Genomic DNA, 20,208 nt, shown 5'->3' with positions numbered 1-20,208 from the left:
CGTTCCGACATGGGCGGGCAGCTTGCATATGATGCATACATGTTACGATGATAAGTATGAGTAAGACAACATGCATTATTCCATTTATGATTATCGGTCAGATCCATATGCTTTATATTGATGCTCTCATTATATTATTGATGTCTTTCTTCATTGTTCATGCCTCTCATACTCAGTACAATATTCGTACTGACATCCCTTCTTTGGACGCTGTGTTCATGCCCACAAGTAGACAGGGAGGCGAGCTTGATCCAGATACTTAGGAGCTGTCAGCGGTGGAGAGCACTCCATTGTTCGGAGGTGCTTATGATTTCTCTTTGGTATATATGTATATATATTTTGGGCACGACGGAGTCTTGTTCCGTCTATGTATTCATTATGACAGTAGAGGCTCGTAGATACGTAGTGTGGGTCAGGTGGTCTCAAAAGATGCTATTATTATTATGTATATATTATTTTGATGGGCGAGAGACATATGTATATAAAGTACTTATGTTTTGATACAAATTATGTTTCCTATACTTTCATGCGTAAAACTGGCAAAAGATCATTAAATGAGTAAAATGAGTAGTAGAGTGAGTGGTGCTCGGTATGTAGTTCCGGGTACCCGTCGCGGCCCCTAGTTGGGTCGTGAGAGAAGTGGTATCGGAGCAGTTCGTCCTAGGAAGTGTCTACGAGCCGTGTCTAGTAGAGTCTTGTTTATTTTCTGTTGCGCACCACATCAATAAAAAAGAGGCTACAGGGAATTTAGGAAAATAACCATCCTTCTTTTTACTAGATCGTGCGATAGAGCCATGCATAGGATTTTATCCTTCCCTAAAAGTGCGTTGTGATTTCAGAATGCCGCCGAACGGAAAAGCTACAGCTGCCTAGAAAGAAAAAGCTACGACGAAGAAGCGGGCAGAAAGGGAGCCTCTGGCGCATGTAGAGGAAAGTGAATCACAGAATGAGGCCTCGCCTAATGTAGGAGAGCAGGGAGGAGCCTCAATCCCAATTCCTCTGCCAGTTGCTTCGGGTCAACAAGTGACCGAGGCCATACACCTACTGACACAATTGGTTGCCGCCCAGGCACAGCGGCCGAATGCGGTCCCGAGTGACCGTTCCGGCAGTACGAGAGACCGTGATTTCTTGACTTTAAATCCTCAGGAATTTTTCGGGTCAAAGCCGGATGAGGACTCCGAAGGCTTTGTTGATGAGATGTTGAGGACGCTGAAACTTATGCATGCTTCTGAGACCGAATCGGTAGAGTTGGCCTCTTATAGACTCCGCGGTGTGGCGGTGCTATGGTACAAAAATTGGATGATATCAAGAGGAGAGAATGCACCACCTCTCGTTTGGCAAGAATTTGTGGATGCCTTTATTCGTCATTACTTGCCACCTGAGGTCCGCCGAGCTAGAGCGGACAGGTTCTTGAATTTAAAGCAAAAAAGCATGAGTGCTCGAGAGTATAGTATGTAGTTCAATTCGTTGGCCTGATACGCTCCAACTATGGTGGCCGACATGGGAGATAGAGTCTACAGATTTGTGAGTGGTTTAGGACCCCACTTGTTTAGAGATTGTTTGACGGCCTCTTTGCAAGATGGGATGGATATTTCCCGGATATAGGCTCACGCTCAAAATCTTGAGGAACGACAACAACAGCAAAGGAGTGAGCGTGACAGTGATAGGAAACAAGGTAAGAGGGCTAGATCGATGGGGGCGAGTAGCGAGTATAGAGGGGAACCGAGGCAGACGTACTCTAGGCACTCAGGTCAGTCAGCGACCAGTGCACCTCCCAGGTTCTCAGACAGGAGGTCCGATCGTTCTTTTCAGTCGGGACAAGACCAGAGTTCGAGGGCCTCCAATTTTCAGTTCAGGGGAGATTATAGCCAGAGGAGACCCCCAGTACCGCGGTGTAGCCAATGCGATAAATTACATTCCGGACAGTGTCGTCATGGTACCGATGCTTGTTATGCCTGCGGGAAAGTTGGTCACATGATGAGGGATTTCCCTTCGGTGAGAGATAGAGCAGGGACTCAGCCCACAGGTTTAGCTGCAGGTTCTTCTTCAGTGCGTCCGACAGCACAGACTTCTCAGACTACAGTAGGTAAAGGCAGAGGCAGAGGGGGAGCATCTACTTCAGGAGTTGTTCAGCCCCGCGTATATGCTTTGGCAGGGCGATAGGATCTTGAATCCTCCCCCGATGTTGTCACAGGTACCTTGACTATATTTTCCCGTGAGGTATATGCTTTGATTGATCCGGGTTGTACTTTCTCTTATGTTACCCCATTTGTTGCTAATTGTATCGGGGTGGAACCCGAGCCGATTAAACCTTTCGATGTGTTCACCCCGGTTGGTGATCCCGTAATAGCGAGGCAAGTATATAAGAATTGTGTAGTCGTTATATGTGACCGACAAACAAGGGCCGATTTGATTGAACTGGAAATGATAGACTTCGACATAATAATGGGAATGGATTGGTTAGCGTCGTGTTACGCAAATGTTGATTGCCGAACAAAAATGGTTCGATTCCAGTTTCCGGGAGAGCCCGTACTTGAATGGAAGGGTAATACAACATCCCCTAAGGGTAGGTTTATTTCCTACCTCAAGGCGAGAAAGATGATAGCCAAGGGCTATATTTATCATCTAGTTCGGGTTTATGACACGGAGGCAAGACCACTAGTTTTCCAATCTGTCCCGGTAGTAAATGAATTTCCAGATGTATTCCCAGATGCACTTCCAGGTCTTCCTCCAGAAAGGGAAATTGACTTTGATATCGATGTATTACCAGACACCGAGCCTATTTCTATTCCCCCTTATGGAATGGCTCCGGCAGAACTGAAAGAGCTAAAAGCACAGCTAAAAGATTTACTTGAGAAGGGGTTTATAAGACCCAGTTCATCGCCGTGGGGAGCGCCAGTCTTGTTCGTAAAGAAGAAAGACGGATCTCTACGAATGTGTATCGAATACAGACAGCTGAATAAGGTGACAATAAAGAATAAATATCCTCTTCCCAGAATCGATGATTTGTTTGATCAGTTACAGGGCGTTAAGTGGTTTTCCAAGATAGATCTGAGATCGGGTTATCATCAGGTGACAATTAGAGAAGCAGATATTCCTAAGACTGCCTTCAGGACAAGATATGGTCACTACGAGTTCCGAGTGATGTCGTTTGGATTGACAAATTCCCCGGCGGTGTTCAGGCCATTTTTGGATCTCTTCGTGATAGTATTTATCGACGATATTCTGGTATATTCTCGCACAGAGTCAGAACATGCAGACCACCTAAGAATTGTTCTTGGCATTCTCCGAGCCCGAGAATTATATGCGAAGTTCTCAAAGAGCGAGTTTTGGCTAAATTCTGTGGCATTTCTAGGCCATGTTATTTCAGATGATGGCATCCGAGTCGACACTCAGAAAATAGAAGCTGTGAAGACTTGGCAAAGGCCTACGACGCCTACAGAAGTTCGTAGTTTTTTGGGTTTGGCAGGTTATTATCGAAGATTCGTAGAGGGCTTTTCATCTATTTCAGCCCCATTAACGAAGCTAACCCAGAAGTCAGCGAAATTTCAGTGGAATGATTCTTGTGAGCGTAGTTTCCAAGATCTAAAAGATAGATTGACCTCGGCTCTAGTGTTAACACTTTCAGAAAGGCCGGATGGTTATGTCGTGTATTGTGACGTTTCCGGTGTGGGACTAGGATGTGTGCTGATGCAGCATGGCAAGGTTATTGCATATGCTTCGAGACAGTTGCGGAAACATGAACAGAATTATCCGACTCATGATCTCGAATTGCCTTCGGTTATTCATGCCTTAAAGATATGGAGGCATTATTTGTACGCTGTGCACGTCGATATCTAAACAGATCACAAGAGTCTTCAACATATTTTTAAGCAGAAGGATTTGAACCTACGACAAAGGCGGTGGTTGGAATTGTTGAAGGATTATGACGTGAATATTTTATACCACCCCGGGAAAGCGAATGTGGTAGCAGACGCGCTTAGCCGTCGATCAATGGGCAGTTTAAGTGAAGTCCCTTCAGAAAAGAAAGAAATGGTTCGTGAGCTCTATCAACTAGCAAATCTTGGGGTACGTGTAATTGATTCGGGTAAGGCAGGAATTAGTGTTAATGATCCTGCAGTCTCGCCCTTGAATGTGGAGATAAAAGAACGCCAGTACGAAGATCCACAGATGTGTCATCACAGGGATGTATCCCGTGGGAAAGAGAAGTCTCCATTTGCAGTTTCCATAGATGGGGTTCTTAGATACCGAGACAAACTGTGTGTACCGGATGTGGCAAAATCACGCCAGCGAATTTTAGAGGAAGCACACCATTATCGGTATTCCATCCATCCAGGTACGACCAAAATGTATCATGACCTTAAATTGCTATATTGGTGGGATGGCATAAAACGAGACATAGCAGATTTCGTAGTGGAATGTCCGAACTGCCAACAGGTGAAAGCAGAACATCAGAAGCCAGGGGGCTTATTGCAAGCAATGGAAATTCCTACCTGGAAATGGGAGGAGATTAATATGGATTTTATTGTGGGATTACCCCGCTCCCGAGGCAGATACGATTCTATATGGGTGATCGTGGACAGGCTCATGAAAGCAGCTCATTTCCTCCCAGTTAGAACCACGTATTCGGCAGAAGGCTATGCCAGGTTGTATCTAAAAGAAATTGTGCGACTTCATGGAATTCCTTTGACCATTATTACAGACAGAGGGGTACAGTTTACAGCCAATTTTTGGAAATCTTTTCAAGAAGGGTTAGGTACTCAAGTCAAATTCAGCATAACATTTCATCCACAAACTGACGGACAAGCCGAGCGCACCATTCAGACTTTGGAGGATATGCTCTGAGCGTGTGTGTTGGATTTTGGGGGTAGTTGGGATGAGCATTTACTCCTTATCGAATTTTCTTATAACAATAGCTACCATTCCGGTATTCAAATGGCCCCGTATGAAGCCTTATATGGAAGAAAATGCAGATCTCCAATTGGATGGTTTGAAACCGGAGAAGTACAATTGATAGGCCCCGACTTGATCCAACAAGCAGTTGAAAAGGTTAAAGTGATTCGAGACCGACTGTTAACAGCTCAAAGTCGCCAAAAGTCTTATGCAGACAACCGCCGACGGGATTTAGAATTCCAGGTAAATGACTGGGTATTTCTGAAGGTATCGCCAATGAAAGGGGTGATGAGATTTGGCAAAAAAAGGGAAGTTGAGTCCAAGATACATCGGACCTTATAAAATTGTCCGTAAGGTGGGACAGGTAGCATATGAATTGGACCTACCTTCGGAGCTTGAATCAGTCCATCCGGTGTTCCATGTTTCGATGCTCCGCAAGTGTATCGGGGATTCTACAAGAATAGTTCCGGTTGACGATGTGCAGGTGACAGAGAAGCTGACATATGAAGAAGTACCTATTGCAATTTTAGATAGACAGGTGCGACGACTCCGAAATAATGAAGTCGCTTCGGTCAAGGTTCGATGGCGAAACAACAATAGGGAAGAAATGACTTGGGAAGTGGAAGAAAAGATGAAAGCCAAATACCCGCATTTATTCCAACCCCCGGAAGGGATTCAGATGAAACGTCGAAGATGTAAGGTATGTACACTTTAGTATTATGCTTTTAGTCGTGTGTGGCTATGGATGTGTTGATAGTGTGATATAGCCCTGTAAGGCCATGATATTGTGGGTTGCTGTGACAGGTTGGTAGAGTCAAATTACAAAGGAGACTGGCAAAAATTTTCTAGAATGCCTGAGTGTCGAACATTCGAGGACGAATGTTCCAAAAGGGGGGAAGAATGTTACACCTCGGAAATTTTTCCGTACTTGTGTGATGAGTAGAACAATGAAGGGCTTGAGTGTATGATGTTTTACTAAGTCGGGAATGGCTAATTATGAATTTTTGGAAATAAGAAGCATGCGGAACATTTTCAGCTCAGTGGTCGTAAAGGGCACTATACGACCCGTAAAGTGATTTACGGACCGTATAGTGCAATCTTCCTCCAGCCTTCTAAAATCTCAAAGTTTCTGCCAAGTGATGAAATGGCTAAACACGACTTGGAGGACGGCCCGTAAACTGGTTTACGGACCGTAAACCTCGGTCGTAAACTGCCACGTCCCTCAGCCAAACTTTCTGTTTCTGGGATGATTAAAAACGATCATGGAGGACGGACCGTAAACCACAATACAATCCATAAACTGTGGTTTACGACCACTGTTCATCCCGACAATTTTTCATTAAAGATCAGTTTTGTGATTATTAAAAGGAACTTAGGCTTCATTTCATTTCATTTCATTTTTCTTCCATACAACTCAAGAATGCTCTAGAACTCTCCAAATATTTCCTCCATAAGAATTCAAGAGAATCAAAGAGAACATCAAGATCAACACCACTAAATTCATGAAAACAAGTGTAAGAACACATCAAAGGATCATCTAAGTCAAGAAATCCTTAAAAGGGTGGAACTAGGGTTTTGGCTAAGTGAAGTATTTCAACTCAAGGCCTATTCAATCATCATTTAAGGTATGTTTCATGACTATACCACGTGATTCAAGGTATTGGAAGGCTTAGATACTTAAAATGTAGAAGACATAGGAATGGGTCATTATTGAGTGAATAGTCACATAAATGAATGATAGTGGAATTGAATCATGAATGTTGAAGTGCTGTGAGTACAAATATGATATAAATGATGTTTATAACGTGAAACAAGTAGTAAATGCACGAAAGCACTAAGGTGAGCTATAGGGATAAATATGGGAAAATTGGAGGAAAATGGTGGATTTTGCTAATGGTGCATAAATGATGATTTTGATTGCGATATTGCGAATAGCATTGTGAATGTTGGGGGTAGATATAGAACATGGGAAAAGTAGTATAAACGAAAGAAGTACTGCCCAAATTTTCCTAGAACTAGCGATCCCTTCTTGTAGTTAATTAACTAATGTAATACGAATTCTCTCATGAAGGTGACGACGTGGTATCGAAGGAGAATAAGTGGACAACAACTTAGATAAATGGAAAGGTATGTGACTCTAGTCCTTTCTTTCCAATGGCATGAATCTTATAGTCCGAATTACCATCTTTCCATGAGCTCCTACATTCCAAAAAGTTAAATGCCTATATGAGATAAGTTCTACGATATGATGATGCTAGTATGATGATGATGTTAGTCCTTGCCTACACTCACCTTATGTACTAGTCCTTTCAAGGTGAGTGTCACGACCCGACTAGGGGCCGTGACGAGTACCCGATACTTGTACCGAGCACCCCTTGCTTATCCTTTTACTTTTTCCTCTTAGCAGGCCGTATGAACTGTGCCATATTTTTGTTTTTGAACATTAGCAGCATCATTATGAGCATAGGCTAGTCAACTTCATTATCACTTTCTACAACAACATTAACATGCTAGAACACCATATATCTAACTGTACCTGACTGACTGTACATATCTGTCTATGAGCCTCTAGACATAGTACACTTATACATAGAAAGGGTCGAGTACTGTCGTGCCCGAAAATACATACACAAAATAGTACCACGAAAGTGGGGCTCCGGAACAACTGGAGCGCTGTCAACGCTGCTGGTAAGGCTTCTAAGGATCAAATCCGCCTGTCTGCTGACCTGCGCGGCATGAAACGCAGCGTCCACAAGAAGGGACGTCAGTACGAATAGTGTACCGAGTATGTATGGCATGAATAGTAATATACAGAAAATATGAATCATGTATAATGACATAAGAGGGTTACAACACATGTCCTGGGATAGAAACATAACCTGTATATATATATACCCTTGGCAGGTGCTATGCGTACTTAGCTTTCCTTTAAGAATCTTTCCTTGTTCATATACATATACATATAAAATAGGACATCTCATATTGCCGAGGCGTCGGCAGCCGATCCATTTAACCATAAATATACACATCCTGCGTCCGGGACGATATCATATCATGTAATGCCAACTGATCAGGTGGATATGCGTTCATAACGCTCTGCCCTTACCTCCATTTCCCCCGTATACATATGCATATATCATGTACATATATCAACGTCTATAGCTCTCTAGCTCTTTTATCATATACATATACGTGTGTCATGTAGGTACATCAGCGTCTATAGCGCTCTGGTGCTTTTATCATATACATATATGTGTGTCATGTAGGTACATCAGCGTCTATAGCGCTCTAGCTCTTTCGTCATGTGCATATTTTAAAAATATATCCTACATACATTTACATGTCTTATATGCATTTACGTATCCTATAAACATATATCTCATATGCACGCAGGAGAGCCCAAAGAAGCATCATGTAGTCATCGGAGTGACGTAAAGTCGGTAACATCCGATTACATTATAGAATACTCGTGATCGCTCTGTCTCACCTTGAAGGAACGAGTATTTTAAGGTGAGACTATCAACGGGGAATAATATTAAAGTAAACGTAGAATGAAATCGGGGCATCATAGATGACAGTTCATAGACTTTGAAATCTTTTAGAAAATAAAGTCATAGCTAGGAAATATAAATAATATTCAAAAATTAGTTTATCATTTTCATGTTTACATAAGATACTTAGCTTAGTCATCTTAGTCATAGAGTCGTTCCGGTAGTACGTATCATAGGCATATTCTCTTATCTAACATCATTGTTATCATTATCGTCATGGAAGTGCCCTCATTAGAGGAGTCATAGTATTTATCATTTTGTAACGAAATCGGGATCAAAGGTTCCCTTTGGATTCACTTCAAGTAAGTCAAGCAAGACTGTAAGGAAAAATCCGAGAGTAGTGGGCCCACCTCGGGCCGGATGAGGTAGCGTATACGATTTACGTATGTTACATGTCATAGCGTTACTTGTGAGGGTCTTAGGGTAATCGGGTCCCATTTATACAAGTTCTAAGGGTGTAGGAGGTTTTTCCAACAATTGGCACACTTTCTAGTTCAATTATATTGAACAAAAAGTGGAAAACTTTAGGTGCAGATTCCGGGGAACCGAGTTGTCCCCGAGGCTCGTACCCAACTTATTTCAACTAAGACATGCCATAGAAAGAAGGGTGAAGCCTTACATACCTCTTTCCTCTTCTTTTGCTATTCCGAATTCAAGCTGCAAATCCGCCAAAATCTGCGATTTGGTCACATTTACCCAAACTTTCTTTAGGGTACTTAGAGTTAGAATCTTAAGGAAACACTTGGCTACCGGAATTTCGGCAGCATTTCCTCTGTAAATACACCATCCTCAACATTTACCTAGCAAGTTTTCAATCAACAACAACCCGGGAATTCAAACCCGGCCAAACTATTAACATAACTCAACCACACTAACAATTTCCATATTCAATCCAAGATACATTATAACAACTTAATCAACTTACTACTTCTTTCAAAACCTTCCAACTCCAATGAAAACAATAACAACCTTATAATATATATTCCAACAACACCATACTAATATCATTATCTTCCATACATGTAAGAACATAATATTCAATTTACATAATCTTCCAAGACAAGCCTCCAACTACTAATACTTCACTAAGCTCATTAGGCTTTTGTTTGCAATATAAAATCCACAACACAACAACCAACATACTAAATAAAACTTGCTCACCATGCATTCATGATTCACCAAATATACACGGCTATACATGTGATATACAACTCACCGCCACACAACTATATTCTTGCTATTCATGAATTTCACTCACTTTTGCACACTACAACATGCAAAAATATCCATAACATGTAAAGAATAAGTTCTTACCTTCTTCCTTGATCTTTCACTTAGCTAAGTCTTGCAACTTGCTAGAATATGAATTTTTCTTGCTTCAAAGACCACTCCATCTTGCTAGGAATCCTTTAATTGGTAGAAAATAATTTTTGAAGAAATTTTTGTCAATTTTCTTGTCAATTTTTGCACTTGGCCGAAATGGCCTTGGAGATTTCTCCTTCTTTCCTTTTTCTCAAGTGTTCTTGAAGTTTCTAATGAGATATGACTCATTAATTGATCCTTTATATTAATTATCACATGGATAATTAATAAAATCATGGGCTTGGGCAATGTTGGCCGGCCATCCCTCACAAATTTGGGCCTTATTATTATTTTTTTATTTTTTTGGGCCAACCCGGTTGGTCCCGAGTTGGGCCTAGCCCACTGACCTTTCGACCTTAAAACATCCATATCCCCTTGTACCGACGTCACCTGGGGACCCACGACCTATGGTTGGAAAGCTAATTCAATTATCTACAACTTCTATATCTTGGTACTCTTCCAAATTCCAAACTTATAATACCGTATATGCCCCTTGAAGTCAGATCACCCGAAAACGTTTTCTTAAAAATATTTGTTTGGAGGACTTCCACTTTGATTTGGCCCAAGGGTCCTTCTTGAGTCGTGTTTAACTTCTCATATGTGATTCATATGAATTTTTTTAGATGTCCCAAAAAAATATCGATGTGTGGGTCCCACCTCAGCAAATAATCTGACGTTCAAAAATACGGGATATAACAGTGAGACAGAATGTCCGTAATTGCTCCATAAAGTAATCAGGGGGTCACGACTTTACGTCACCCCGATAGAGTAAAGTTGTTCTCAAACCTTACGCATGTGCTATGATAAGATAAATATTTCACAATGAGTACATTATTATGATTATTTTATGATAAGCATGGCATGAGCATTGTATACCGGGCCTAGTTGGCCGGGCAGACACCGCTTCGGCGGGTGGCGATACGGATACACCACGACTTTTGGGCGTGGGCAGACACCACTAGTGGGCGGCATGAGATGGTACCTCGGACGCGGTAGGCCTGGACACGGGCTTATATTATTGATTATCACACCGTTCCGACATGGGCGGCCAGCTTGCATATGATGAATACATGTTACGATGATAAGTATGAGTAAGACAGCATGTATTATTCCATTTATGATTATCGGTCAGATCCATATGCTTTATATTGATGCTCTCATTATATAATTGATGCCTTTATTCATTGTTCATGCCTCTCATACTCAGTACAATATTCGTACTGACGTCCCTTCTTTGGACGCTGTGTTCATGCCCACAGGTAGACAGGGAGGCGAGCTTGATCCAGATACTTAGGAGCTGTCAGCGGTGGAGAGCACTCCATTGTTCGGAGGTGCTTATGATTTCTCTTTGGTATATATGTATATATATTTTGGGCACGACGGAGTCTTGTTCCGTCTATGTATTCATTATGACAGTAGAGGCTCGTAGATACATAGTGTGGGTCAGGTGGTCTCAAAAGATGCTATTATTATGTATATATTATTTTGATGGCCGAGAGACATATGTATATAAAGTACTTATGTTTTGATACAAATTATGTTTCCTATACTTTCATGCGTAATACTGGCAAAAGATCATTAAATGAGTAAAATGAGTAGTAGAGTGAGCGGTGCTCGGTATGTAGTTCGGGGTACCCGTCGCGGCCCCTAGTTGGGTCGTGACACACAAGCTCGAAACCATGACTTGCTCTCGCCAGAACAGAATTCTTACTTTATCGGAGCAACTCTAACCAATTCCATGAAATTGATTTTACTCATAGCCGACTTCGCTAGGCTCAAGTCTTCTTAGACCTTCAAATCATAATACAAGAAGCATAACATTGAATTCCTCACCGAGCCAAGTTTGTAGAAAACTATCTGATCATTCTAAAGACCTCTTGCAACCATGGTACCTCCTCAAATCATTACCAAGTACCGACGTAACCATTACCTTTGTCCGAGCAGTTGCTCTCGGTAAATTATTATCAAGTCCACTCGCAAACCCTGATAAAGCTCGGTAAAACCCGTCGTACCTCAAATCTGAATTGAAACTCATCGAATCTGTGACGGTGATTTTCTAGGAAACCCATAAGTCCTTCTGGGAGTATAAACATAGTCCATCAAGCTCTAATCTAACAATCCTGACCTAGAATAAATGCACAACCCCTGAAACCTTATGTCTATTCTACCATGTATGACCACAACATAACTCTCAAATCAACTAGCTCTTGATTTCACAATTCCCCTTCTGCCTTTAACCTCAAAGACACCAATCAAGCTCATCAGTCACACCCTTTACCGAAAGACCAGGACCACAACTGCCCAACATCTTAAATCTCCACTCGTCACAAGTACCATTTCTTTCCGATCTTGAAACGATAATATTTTCACTGAAGGAACCCACAACCACTAGTATATAGTCACGTCGAAGTCCAACTTAACTTTTCATGACCGAATACAAAATCCACTCTCATACCCATTTGCAACCTTATCCTAATAAGTACGGCAGATACCGATTTTTTCTTCCTAATAACTGATTAGTCTATTCAAATCTTCTTCCTTATGTCTCTGTCCCATTAACTCTAAAAGTACTCATATCAAAATACCCTAAGAAATGTTACTTTGCTACACGCTTTCCACAAAAGTCTTCCCCGTTGCTCAAGAAATTATCCATGATAAACGAGTTTAATCGCGACTCCACACAACAAACAAATCTAATCGCGACTCCACACAATCGAATCATTAAGCCATATCTAGAAACGGAACTTGATCATGCATCCGAATCAGAATAACACATCTCGTACCATACCACAACACATTATAGATCGACCAGTTGTATAAGAATTTGAGGACGAATTTCCACTCTCTGTAGATCATTAAGATAAGAAATTTGAGATACCAATTGGAATCGACTAGATACAAATTTGAATAAAGTCACATGAGAGAATGAAATAATTGAAGTCTCCTAAAATTCCTTATAGCCTCTCGCAGATATATACGAAGCTCATCGCATCGATTTACGAGACTCTACTAGACATGCTCTTGTATTATAGACCGGGTAACCTACGCTCTAATACAAACTTATCACGACCCAATTTCCCTAAGTCATGCGGGCACCTACCTTTCCCACCTCAGTAGGCGAACCCTTATCCCAACAATCATAAAACATAAGTAAAGCACAAGAAAATAGAATAATGTAAGTCTCACGATTCCCTTAAATCAAATCATAACTCTCAAATCAACTAGCTCTTGATTCCACAATATCCTTACCATTCCCCTAAATATGAAGATCTGGTGAACCTACCCTTTACTGAAGGACCCTGACCACAGCTGCCCAACATCTTAAGTCTCCACTCATCACAAGTAACTTTGCTTTCCGATCTAGAACGGATAATCTTTTCCCTGAAGTAACCTAAAACCACTAGCATATAGTCACGTCGAAGTCCAACTTAACTTTTCACGGTCGAATCCAAAATCCACTCTCGTACCAATTGCAACCTTATCCTAACAAGCACGGCAGATACAAATTTTCTCTTCCTAATAGCTGATTAGTCTATTCAAATCTTCTTCCTTACGTCTCCGTCCCATTAACTCTAAAAGTACTCATATCAAAATACCTTAAGAAATCTTACTTCACTACACGTTCCCTACAAAAGTTGTCCTTCATGTCCTTATTCTCAACTTCTCTTCTTTATTACATGCTGTCACTAAACTTTTGACAAATTCGATGATCCTTACCAAACTTATACTTGTCCCCGCATATCGACATTTTATACCATACCACTGATGAATCGCTGACCTGTCATTGGTAGAATCGTGTCACGCAAACCATCATAATACCTTGACAATGTTGAAACTTTTACAAAAACCAATCATATCATTGAACAAATCACTCTTGTTAAGCCATAGATGCACTTTTGAGACTTCCGATCAACCCAACACTGGAACATAGAGATCATTTGACCCTCTGTACTCTCTCTCCCATTTCTCAAGAAGACTCCCACAATAAACGAGTCTTAATCACGATCCCGCACAAATAAATCCTCAAGCCATATCTAGAAATTGAGCTTAGTCATGTGTCCGAATCAGGACAACATGTCTCGTACAATAGCCATGTCATAACAAAATCGCTCATATAAGAGGTCCCACCATTTGTGGGAGAATATGACTAGAAAATTCATATACCAATTGGAATTGACTAGATACCAATTTGAATGAAGTAGCATGAAAGAATGAATGAATTGGAAGTTTCCCAATATCCTATTGCCTATTGGAGATAAGTACAGATCACATCGTACCGATCCGCAAGACACAACTAGACATGCTCTTGTACTTATAGATCGGGTAACCTAAGGCTCTGATACCAACTTGTCACTACCCAAATTTACTATACCAACTTATCACGATCCAAATTCACTAAGTCGTGCGGGAAACTATGTTTTCCACCTCGGTAGGCGAACCCTTTCCCAAATCATCAATTCAAACCATAATAAAGTAAATAGAGTAGAAAAAGTAGAAGACTGAATCATAAATAATGATAAATGCATAATATAAATACAATCCCCAAGGAACGAGTCTGACTCGTATAAGAGAAACTACAAGAATGTCTAATATAAAAGTCTGAAAGCCAAATAAAAAGCTGTCTGAATGATAAAATATAAAGTCAGGATAAATGAGCCTCGCGGCAGCGACTCGTCAAATGCTCACCCTAGACACTCGCAAGCTAGGCCTCGAAAATCTGCCTCGCGAAGTGGAAGTGGAACATGTCTCAAACTCTACACCCTGAAAAGGAGTGTAGCAAGACAGCATCAGTAAAAACAACACATACGGAGTAGGCATCGTAGGCCTACAATAGTTAGTTAACATGTATAAAGGGAGAGACTGAAGAATAGACATGCTCACTATCAGGTATAAACACCACACGGTCCAAGAATAACAACTCAAGTACATAAAGATCAATTAGCCGAATCATAGCCTGTGGTGAAGCACCTAAACACAAGTCTTGCCATGTTTTCCACGATTCCACAGAATAACCATAAACACTAGTACAGCCAACAATGTCACTCCGTAACCTCAAGTTTCAACCTAGGAGAAAGTTTATACTCCTCGATTCCATCAATTCCCAAATATATACTAATCAGGCACACGACGATGTCAAATAAGTAAACAACCAGGAAGTCAATATTCACGAGCAACGTACAATTTGATAAATAACCACTACTAGAAACCAAATGTATGAATTAATGAAATATGAATGCAATGCAATGAAATGATACATACATGCTCCAGGAGGATGATATCTATGCCTCAACAGTCATGACCCATGGGGGACCCACGAAGTCCATGTACCTGCTGCGGAGCACAATTCGATCCAAGTCAGTGTTGCGGAACGTGTAACCTGATCCTAGTTAGTTTTGTGGTACGTGAAACTCGATCCAAGTAAGTGGATATATATCTATATATATATATATATATATATATATGTGTGTGTGTGTGTGTGTGTGTGTGTGTGTGTGTTGTGGCGCGCAACCCAATCCAAATATATGATTATTAATGCATACATGATATCAAAGCCAACTAGAGTATATCAATGACAACCGTGCCACACATGGACATATACCCTAATATCAAGATCAATATCAATTCCTTCCTCTTCACAAGTCAATAACCAATAACTGAGAGATACGAGATAACAACCATAAATAAGTCGATAAATATTCATATGAGAGTCTCATGAAAGATGATAATGAGTACACTACATAATACCGATGAATGATGAAAACGTATCATATCAATCGCGTCACACATGGACACATATCACAATAACAGTGTTAATTTCATAGCTTTCCCTTCCTTCCCAACAACATCAACACGTGATAAAATACGATTTCCGACTTCTTAAAGTAAATCACTAAGCAACAAGTTTGGAATCACTCACGTGGTGGCAACAAGCCAATAAATACACACAAGGAAACAACTTAATAGAACACAACAAGGCGACAAGCCATATTCAACTACAATACCAACCAAAGTAATCCATCCCAACTTAACACCCGAAGGCGTAACATGCTTTCTCCGACAATCACTAACTCTACATATGCTTTGCTAACCAAAGTCTAACCATAAGGTAAGCGACAACCTACCTGGAATGCTGAACTGGAACCTCAAATTTTCACGACCCATTTTAACCTAGGTCATGCGGGTACCTATCTTTCCCACCTCGGTAGGCGAACCCTTAGCTCAACATTCACAATAATAGAAAATAGCGGAAACAAATAAAATAACATAAGTTTCACAATATAATATAATGTTAACAAGTGTGGAAGTAAATATAATCCACCACAGTATCTGTTCTGGTCATACAAGAGCATCTAAATTCGAATACTAAAGTTTGAATAATAATACATGAGTAGTCTCAAATCATATCTCTGAATAGAAAGAAAGACATAAGTAATAAAAGAGTCTTCGAGGTCAGCGGACGCCGTGCTCACCCTGGAAAACTCAAGTGGAAGCTGTAGAGTCAATCAGCCACGAGTCAGAGATGTGAATCCGACCTGATACTCTGCATTCATAAAACAAAGCAGCAAGTGCAGGTCAGTAAAAACAATTGTACTGATAGGCATCATCGGCCGACTAAGCATAGTTAACACAATTCGGAAAATAAAGTAAAAAAGCAAATAAAACAATCAAGCATGAGATAATATAATCGCAACCGAAATCTGTCATCACCTATGTAAGCATCTACACCCAATATGATAGGTCCGAGTATACCCGATCCAATCTGATCACCATAATAGAATCGACACAATCCAATCATCACAATAGAGCCATCACAATACCAACAATCACCACCCTCAATCAAGTAATAATGCAATGCAGTGCAATAATGGTATGAATGCGATGCTGTACTATGCAAATGAGGTGTACACATGTACTCCGAACAAAAATATCGACGTCTCGGTAGCAGAACCCAGCGTGACTCGCGAAGTCTAAGTGCCACCCGTCCCGAATCTTTACCCAACAGACAGACGGGACCTTGGCTAATTGTTTACTGGGGGTGTCTCACGGGCACCACCCTGGGGGACCTGCAGATTCCACATACTAACAACGATTATGAGATAACATCAGAATCGGCCATGCAACAACGATGCCCAAATATAATCATCAGACATCGGCCTCCTAATACTCACTCAAAAGGGTCTGTCCAATATCTGTTTCACAAATCAACGATTCCGGAATTGAACCTCGGACATTGGCTTTCTCACAATCACTCAAGTAAAAGAGTTTATCAAATATCAGTTTGATATAAAAAATGATTCCGAAATGGATCTTCGGACATCGTCTTTTTCACAATCACTCAAGTAAAGGAGTTTATCAAATATCAGTTTTGCTCAATCAATGATACCAGATCATCACCGGGTATCAGCCATGCATGAATATGAGAGAATGCGTACAATACATATGTTAATCATCAAAAATAAGATTTAATATCACAAATACCACAACGAGGTATGCCAGAATATATCAAGTGAAGTACCAACAGTGGGTACGCCAACATATATTGAGCACAAATACTAACAACGGTATGTCCATTCTATCCAAATCAGGATGACAGCAGGACTCGATATCTATCAACTACACATGGCATCAAGCCAACATAATTAATCAATCAAACACACATAACAGGGTGGCTAGTCCCAACACACATCAGGGCCCAACCTAAGGCAATATCCATCCCAACTTCATACTTGAAAGTTCACATGTTATCTCCGACCTCATAATCTAAATATGTGATTCACTATACGAAGTCTCATCAAAATAAACCATAACCTACCTGGCTGCCGAACCGCAACACCAAGAAGTCACTCTATTTCCTTGACCTTCCTTTGAAGCTCTGAACCAAAGTAGTCTAAGCATAATCAAATTCTAAATTAGAAATCACGAAGATTGATACTAATATTGCTATGATATCAATTAGGTCCATTTTAACCCTAGAATTTGAGGAAACGAGCCCACAAGGGTAAAATGAGAAATTTGCGGGCAAAATACCAAATTAAGTACTAGGGAATCATCGCCAACCATTAATTGTTGATTTAACTCAAGAATTAGCCTTAAACTGATTTCAAGTAAAAAACCCCAAATTGGGTATAAAACCTAATTCTCCAAATCCGAAATTCAACGTTAAAAGTGGAAGATATATGCTTAATAAGCTTAGATTAGTCAATATCTAGAATAACCATCATCAATTTATCATTAATAATCTAGGGAAATGTTCTTCAAAAACCCTCTCTCAAATTCCATCTCTAAGAGATTGGTAAAAGGGAAGGGGAAATCTAAGATGATTGGGATTAAGGAAGGGTAAAGGATTAGTAAAGTTTTACCTTCAAGAATTCCTTCAATCTGTCTCCAAGAACAGCTTTCCCAAGCTCCAATATCTAGATATGAAATAATGAGGGTCTAAGACTCATTTAATGGTAACTGACTGTCACTTGCTACAGCGGTACCGTGACCGCATCAGCGGTCCAACCTAAATGGCTAGGATAGCTACAGCGGCAGGGCTACCACCCCAGTGGTGCCGCTACTGCGGTGCTGGTGCCACCAAGGCAGGCACCAAACACCAGAACTTGGCCTATGTTTTTCTTTTTGATCCGATTTTTTGAATAACTCCCGTGGCCATCTGCTCACATACCAGATACCTAGTCCCACATAAAAATGCACTATGAATGCGCCTGTGGTCTCAAAATTCCCATCGGAGGTCTCGTTGACCGAGTCAACTACCAATGCCTTAATTCCCATTTCCCATCAAAAGTCCCGGAATGCATCCGAATGCATTGGGAACCGAATCAAACATACAGGTTCTAAACGACCATCTGAACCTCTCGAGATCGATAGAATTTCAAAAAAAAATCGTTTTCCCAAAAGTCAACCTCGGGTCAACCCTTTTTCACTTCAAGCCTATATTTCCACCAAAGTTTCCCGAGTCCAGTCTAGACACCTTGGGGAGCGTATCAGTGATCCCCTCAGGTCAAAATCGAGCTAATCAATTCTCGGGAATGGGCAAAAATGTTGAAAGAACTATAACGACCAAACGGGCCGTTACATCAAATACCAATTGAAAAGAGGGAAAATAGGGAAATACCTGAATCAGTGAACAACTGGGGATATCGGCTACGCATATCGGACTCAGTCTCCCAGGTAGCCTCCTCAACAGGACGGTGCTTCCATTGCACCTTCAGAGAAGCAATCTCTTTTGACCTTTCGAACCTGCCTATCTAAGATCGTGATAGGCTCCTCCTCATAAGTCAAATTCTCATCAAGCAACATGGAATCCCAACGAACAATGTTGGTACCATCGACATGGTATTTATTAACATCAAAACATGAAAGATCGGGTGAAATCCCGCCAAGCCTGGCGGCAATGCCAACTCATAGGCTACATCACCAATATAATCCAGGATCTCAAACGGGCCTATGTATCTAGGGCTCAACTTGCCCCTCTTACCAATCCTCATAACACCCTTCATGGGTGAGACCTTCAATAGAACCTAGTCACCAATAGCAAACTTCAAATTCAGGACCTTCCGGTAGGCATACATCTTCTGCTGGCTCTAAGCTGCCACGAGCCTGGCCTGAATAACTCTCACTCTATCAAGGGACTCTCTCAATAGATCCGTGCTCCCAGGATGAGCTTCGAAACCATCAAACCAACCAATCGGAGATCTACACCTCCTACCATATAAGGCCTCAAAAGGCGCCACACCAATACTTGAATGATAACTATTGTTGTACGCAAACTCTACCAAGGGTAAGTGCTGATCCCAATAACCACGAGAGTCAATAACACCAGCTCTCAACATGTCCTCAAGCACCTGGATGGTCCGCTCGGACTGGCCATCGGTCTAGGGATGGAAAGATGTACTAAAGTCCAATTGGGTACCCAACTCATCATGAAATGCTCTCCAGAATCGAGAAGTGAAGATAGTACCCCGATCAGATACAACAGAAATAGGGATCCCATGTAATCTCAAAAAATCCCGAATATACATCTTGCCTAACATCTCCGCGGTATAGGAAATCTGAACCGGAACAAAGTGAGTGGATTTAGTCAACCGATCCACTATCACCCAAATAGAATCAAACTTGCCAAGGGTCTTCGAAAGACCCGTGACAAAATCCATAGTAATCCTCTTCCATTTCCACTTGGGAATGGGCATCCTCTGAAGCACCCTACTGGGTCGCTGGTGCTAATACTTTACCTGTTGACAATTTCCACACTTAGCCAATAAAATTATATCTCTCTTCATACGGCGCCACCAATAGTGCTGTCTCAGGTCACGGTACATCTTGGTCACTCCCGGATGAATGGAGTAGCGAGAGCTATGGGCCTCAGATAAAATAAACTGAATCAGGTCACCAACACGAG

The sequence above is a fragment of the Lycium barbarum genome, chromosome 9, assembly GCF_019175385.1.
Source record: "Lycium barbarum isolate Lr01 chromosome 9, ASM1917538v2, whole genome shotgun sequence".
NCBI lineage: Eukaryota > Viridiplantae > Streptophyta > Magnoliopsida > Solanales > Solanaceae > Lycium > Lycium barbarum.
The sequence above is the reverse complement of the archived record's forward strand: the minus strand, read 5'-3'. Positions refer to the sequence as shown.